Source organism: Pinus tabuliformis, chromosome 8 (assembly GCF_031772625.1).
Source record: "Pinus tabuliformis cultivar Carrire ecotype Pingquan chromosome 8, CPIR1, whole genome shotgun sequence".
Lineage (NCBI taxonomy): Eukaryota > Viridiplantae > Streptophyta > Pinopsida > Pinales > Pinaceae > Pinus > Pinus tabuliformis.
This window is the reverse complement of record NC_142294.1, coordinates 778,193,423-778,199,929: the sequence shown is the minus strand read 5'-3', so window position 1 is coordinate 778,199,929 and position 6,507 is coordinate 778,193,423.

Genomic DNA, 6,507 nt, shown 5'->3' with positions numbered 1-6,507 from the left:
GTACATGATCTCAAAATCAAACTCATTGATCACGACCAACCATTTAGCCTGTCTAGAATTCATATTTGGATGGTCAAACAAATACCTCAACCTAATATGATCACTCATAAGTACAAACCTCCTGCCAAGAATATAGTGCCCCCACATCTTCAATGAATCAATGATCGTTGCTAACTCCAAGTCATGTGTTAGGTAGTTCTTCTCATTCTCATTCAACTTTCATGACTCATAGCATACCACTTGTCCATCCTACATAAGGACTCCACCAAGTCCTCTCTTGCAAGCATTTGTGCATACTGCAAACTCTTTGTTCGGATCTGCAATTTGTAGCACTGGTGCATGCGTCAACAACTACTTAAGCTACTCAAAGCTAGCCTCACACTCCTCTCTCCATTGGAACTTCTTACCTTTCCTTTGCAATGATGTGATAGGATAAGTAATCTGCGAGAAATCCTGATGGACCTCTTGTAATAGCTTTCGAGACCCATGAAAGATCTCATCTCATCCACACTCTTAGGAGCTACCCACTCCATGATAGCTCTTATCTTCTTTGGATATACTGCAATTCCCTCCTTGGAGACAACATGTACTAAGTAGTGTACCTCAGTTTGAAAGAAACTACACTTGTTGAGCTTAACATACAACTGATGCTCTCGCAACTACCTCAACACTGCTGCTAAATGCTCGGCATGCTCTTACTCATTTTTAGAATATACCAGTATGTCATCAAGGAACACAATAACAAACTTATCTAAATACAGATACAACACACTATTCATCATGCACATAAATGTAGTGGGAGCATTAGTTAATCCAAATGGAACTACAACAAACTCATAATGCCCATACCTGGTTTGGGAAGCGGTCTTGTAAATGTCCTCTTCTTTGATGTGTACCTGATGGTATCCGGATCTCAAGTTGATCTTAGAGAACACTGCTTCTCCCTTGCACTGATCGAGCAAGTCGTCAAATCTCGGTAAAGGGTACTTGTTCTTGATGTTCATTTTGTTCAACTGCCTATAATCAATGCATAATCTGAGAGTTCCATATTTCTTCTTCACAAACAATACCGGTGCGCCCCATGGTGATACACTTGGCGTAATGTATCCCTTGTCTAACATTTCCTTCAACCATAGATTTAACTCAACTAACTCAGGTGTGCTCATCCTATAAGTTGCTTTTAATGCTGGAGCTACCCCTAACACTAACTTAATAGAAACGTCTACCTCCCTATGAGGTGGAAACTTTGTAATGTCCTAAGAAATACATCCTGAAATTGCTGCAAAATTAGGTACCTGCTCAACATATTTGCATCATCAACTTCCTTACCCTTATCACTATAAATGTGCACGGAAAATAACACACCCTTTATCATGGCTACGCTTTGCTTGCATAGCTGTCACCATCCTAACTGATGTGACTTTCTTCTTACCCTGCAAGACTCATGGTTCCCTATTGTCATCAACACACTCAGTAGCTTTGTCATAATACTCTACCTTGGTTCTAAGAATATACAAACAATCCATGCCCAATAGCATACTGTATGAACTCAACGGTAATAAATTAAAATGTGCTATGGTACGCATACCATTCAAATCAAATGCACAAAATCTTACCCAATGATGAACTCACTTCTTTCTACTTGTAGCCCACTACACTAATGAAGACTCTACGTGCAATTTCTTACTCAAACCACACTTATCCACCAATTCAGGACTAACATAGCTATAATTAGATCAAGGGTCAATCAAAATAGAAATAACTTGATCACAAAGGTTACCATCCATCTTAATGATAGATGCATGATTTTTTGTCTACCTGTTGTCCACTATTGAATAGATACAAGGAATACTCTGACCAACATCCCCAACAATATATATATGAGGCCTACCACCCTGATTCTATGGACAATATCTCTTAAGGTTCTCCTTGCTGCATGTCCAACACTCCAATCTACCAATACCAACACCTCTATGTTGTTGTTGCAACTTATGTCCTTGTCTAACTGCATTAAACCTCTTTTGCGATGCCACATTTTCTTTATCAACTGCATGCTGAGGCCTTGTTCTCTTAGGATTCCACTTAACTTTACCTTTGTCTTTTCCCTTCCATCCTCGCTGAGATTCATTCTTATGCTTTGGTTGTTCATAGCAATGTTTTAGTTTCCCAATGACTTCTGTAAGTGATTGAGGCTCATCATACTCAATCTGATCTCTAAATGCTCATGGAAAACCACTGACAAATCGTTGAACTTTAGCCTTCTCATCTGTAAGATATGGTACATACATCAATAGCTCCATAAACTTGGTCGTTTACTCTTCATCTGTCATTGATCCCATCTTTAACTCATAAAACTCTTTAGCCTTATTGTCGTAGTACCTTTATGACAAGTATTTCTTCTGGAAAATCTTTTTCAACTTCCATCAACTCAAGTCGTCTATCCTAATGTCTTTGACCCACTTAACATCTTGCCACCAAATGTCTTCTTTACCTTTCAAGATGAAGATTGCTACTCTAGCCTTCATGTTATCAGTCTACTCATGTAACACAAAGAATTTATTCATCCCAAGTATGCAAGTCTCTGCATCTTCCGACTTCTTCACATATCCATCAAAAGTAGTTGGTTTTTCTTTCTTAAATTAATCTGGCAAGTATCCCTATCACTTCTCTTGTAAGGATGATAACGATGATGATCACGATGTCAATTAGAAATAGAACTATAATAGTACTTGTATCCACCTCTCCTATCCGAAGTGTCCAACAACCTGCCATCCCTCATTGTGTCAAATCTATCTGACCTATGCCTACCAAGAGACCTATTTCCATATGCCCCATTAGTTTACCCTCTTCTCCATGGCTGATCTGAAGTGGCCCTTGTCGTTGCAAGTCTGACAAATTCTGAAGAAGTATTGCATTAGCCTCTCCTTGTTTCTCTTGTGTATGCATGATCCGTCATTATCTCCCTTACAACTCCTTATTTCTTCCTTCAAGCTTCTCAGGGTGTCTGCCAAATCAAAAGAGTACCCCACACCACATTGCTCATCTGATTTATAGGGAGATTCTGCGTAGTCTACCATCTTGCTAGTCATTTGATATCTTTCCTACAATGCATAATATGTTAGATAAACCAAATCAAAATAAATCAATGTACCTTAGTATAATTCAGGAAGGATACCATGTCTGCAAGATCAACAAATCAATGGGGCACATGTATAACATAAACATAACAACATATAGACATACGCAAATAAATGTATCAACACATAGACATCACTTTAGTTAGGGTTCAGTCATCAATGCAAGGCCATATCAACAATGCATGATATGACTTCATGCATGACAACAACCGTTACTCCATTGTACACATTTCCACATGCAACCATCAACATGCATAAGAAATGCCTAATCAACTACACATACGCATAAACACATGTAGTTGAGCATAAGCGATCAATTCTTGTAATCAACGTACAAGACTGATGTATGTAATCACAACATTCAAGAATATACCTAATGTACAAGGATGTAGTCAAGCAACATATAACCATATGCAACCATTCATATACTCATGACGATGCATTCCACAAAATAAAACATCAAGTTCCTCATGACAACCTTTCTACAACCATGATCAAGAAGATGCAATCCAACAAGCACATGGAATGAAAGTGTAAGAGAAACACATGCAACTGACATGTATGCATGATCAACGCACTCCGCCCATCCAATCTGAGGGGTGAAATATGCTTTGATACCACTCTATAACACCCTCCTCCCACATCTACCCATGTAACCATCCAACTAGGGTAAACATGCGATGAAAGGCTACTATGATTGGATTCGACTTCCTATGTGACCTTAAGGAAGTGTAATCGATGAAACTCATCAACTAACCTATCCACATCAGCAATAGAACCCTTAGGAGACATGTCAGTGGCTCAAACATCCTATCCCTGGGTCCTACTGATGTTCTGTGTAGTATCCCTAGGAACAATTTTATGGGGTACGAAGGGAGGTACCTAAGGGAATAATGTAATAATGGGATGGGCCATAGTTAATAAATAAAAATAACTTTCCGCTTTGCCCAATAAAGTGCTCTAATACCACTTGTAATAGATCTGACATGCAAATATAAAAAAAAAACAAATATACCCAAGAAATAACAAGAGATAAATAAATATAAATGCTTTTTTATTGATCAAACCGTTAAGGTAGGGAAACACCATATAATCACTCATTAAGGAAGGAGAACACTCCATAATCCATATGCTTGTCCATACAATAATTCTTGACATATCTCAATGGGGAGTCTCTAGCCTTTATATATGATTCATACATACAATACCATGGGTCATTACCATGGTTCTCTCAATACCATTTATCTAATACAATGAACTAATTACATTATTGAAAACTACTTGTGGCATGATGCGGGTTAACCACTTTATTTATTAACTATGGCCTATCCCATAATTACATTATTCCTTTGGGTACTTCCCTCTGTACCTCGTAATATCCCCCCTAGGTATACTACATTCGACCCCCCTTAAACATGTTTCGTCCCTGAAACATAAGAACACAAATAATAAGATCTACTCAAAAGAGTAGTCCATTAGTACCATGCACGTGCATCTATCCATCCAAGAGAAAGGTGAACCTTCGATTCAGTTGGTTCCTCGCTCGTTTGAGATGGAAGTTGAACCTGATAGCTTTTCTGTGTTTATGTGTATTGGGTGAATTGTCACACCACTCGATCAACCATCATGGGGTTGTTGTCGTTGTTGCTAGTTCTTTGCCACCTTATTGGTTGTTGTCTTGTTGGGTGATGTGAGTGGTGATATGCTGAAGCTTTAACTGATGTAATATATTTCTTGAATTCCTCTACTATTGGTGCCTGAGTGGCATTTGGTGCTTTTTCTGGTACTTGGTTTGATGTTTGTGTTTGGTGGTTGACCATCAAAGGCTCATCATCTGATGTGACAATATCTTTAGAGCTTTGTGCTTCTGCCTCCATAGTCTTTGCTTGGATCTTAATGGAAATATCTCGCAATGTAATTTTCTTCCTTTTATACCAAAGCTTAATGAATTTCTTCTACACATTAATATTGACAGTACTCACAGATTCTATCCAAGGATATCCCACAACAACATCCATGTTATCCATATCTGAAGTATAAAAATCACAATGCAATACATACTTATCCATAGAAAACTTCAAATTTTTATCAACTTGAGCATCCTCACTATCAACCTATTTGTTTTCAATGTGTTTCGCTGGAACTTGCAATTTTTTTTTCCAAATTAACATTGATAAAATTATGCTTGCAATTAGAATTTATAGACACAATGATTTTCTCTTTCTAAATCAATCCATGAACCTCTAATAAGGAGATACCAACAAAAAATAACCCTTTAAGTTTATTGGTTTCTTTATTTCCTGTAAAAATAAAATCTTTGCTAGGGTTTTTGGTTTCCTTCTTTCCAGTATGAGACCATTTGTCCAAAATTAGTTTTTCAATTTCGTCAGCGTGACATAACTTCAGAATCTCACTGTCAAGTGATTTCCAACATATAGTAGCGTCATCTTTCAAATAATACCCTATTTTGTTCTTCCAATACGCTGGGAAGTCAACCTTCTGATCTTGTATTAATTTTTCAATAGTCGGCCCATCATTTTTTTCTGTAAAAAACATATTGCTAGAAGCCATGAAGAGAGTTTTGAAAAACAAAAGTCACTTACTTGGCGAAAATTTAAAATGGCCACAGTTTGATCAATATTGCTTAGAATCCTTATTATGACCTGTTTTTGGAAATGGAACGACCATTCCACATCTTCCCGATTTAGACACTTTGGAATTTTAGATTCACACTGCAACTGTCCCACTGTAACAAAAATTCTGGAAAAATAGCTGATTTTAAATCAGTGATATCTCCCTCATCCGAACTTTGATTCGACCGTTTTTTTTTGAAATTGGTTAATTTTTTAAGAGGATCTCAGATCTGTAATGATTTTCTCAAAATTCCCCACAAAACAACAAAAAATAAACTGAAGATCAGCTGTCCACGAATTTTCGTCACAAAATTTCTGCAACACAACTGATTTATAAATTGGCGATATCTCTTTCATCCGAACTTGGATTCGGCCGATATGTTTTTTGAAATTGGGTATTTTTTCGCAAAGAATCCAGATCTGCAATTTTTTTATTCAAATGTTGCACCAGAAGTTACAGATCTGATATGCAAACTCGTTGCCCCAAAAAATTACTAAAGAAAAAAGAAAAAAGAAAAATTAAAATTCTTTTCGCTTTGCTCAAGAAAGTTCTTTGATACCACTTGTAATAGATGTGACCTGAAAATATATAAAAGATCAAATATACCCAAGAAATAACAACAGATAAATAGATAGAAATGTTTCTTTTTATTAATCAAACCCTTAAGGTAGGGCAACACCATACAATCACTCCTTAAGGAAGGAGAACACTTCACAAGCCATATGCTTGTCCACAC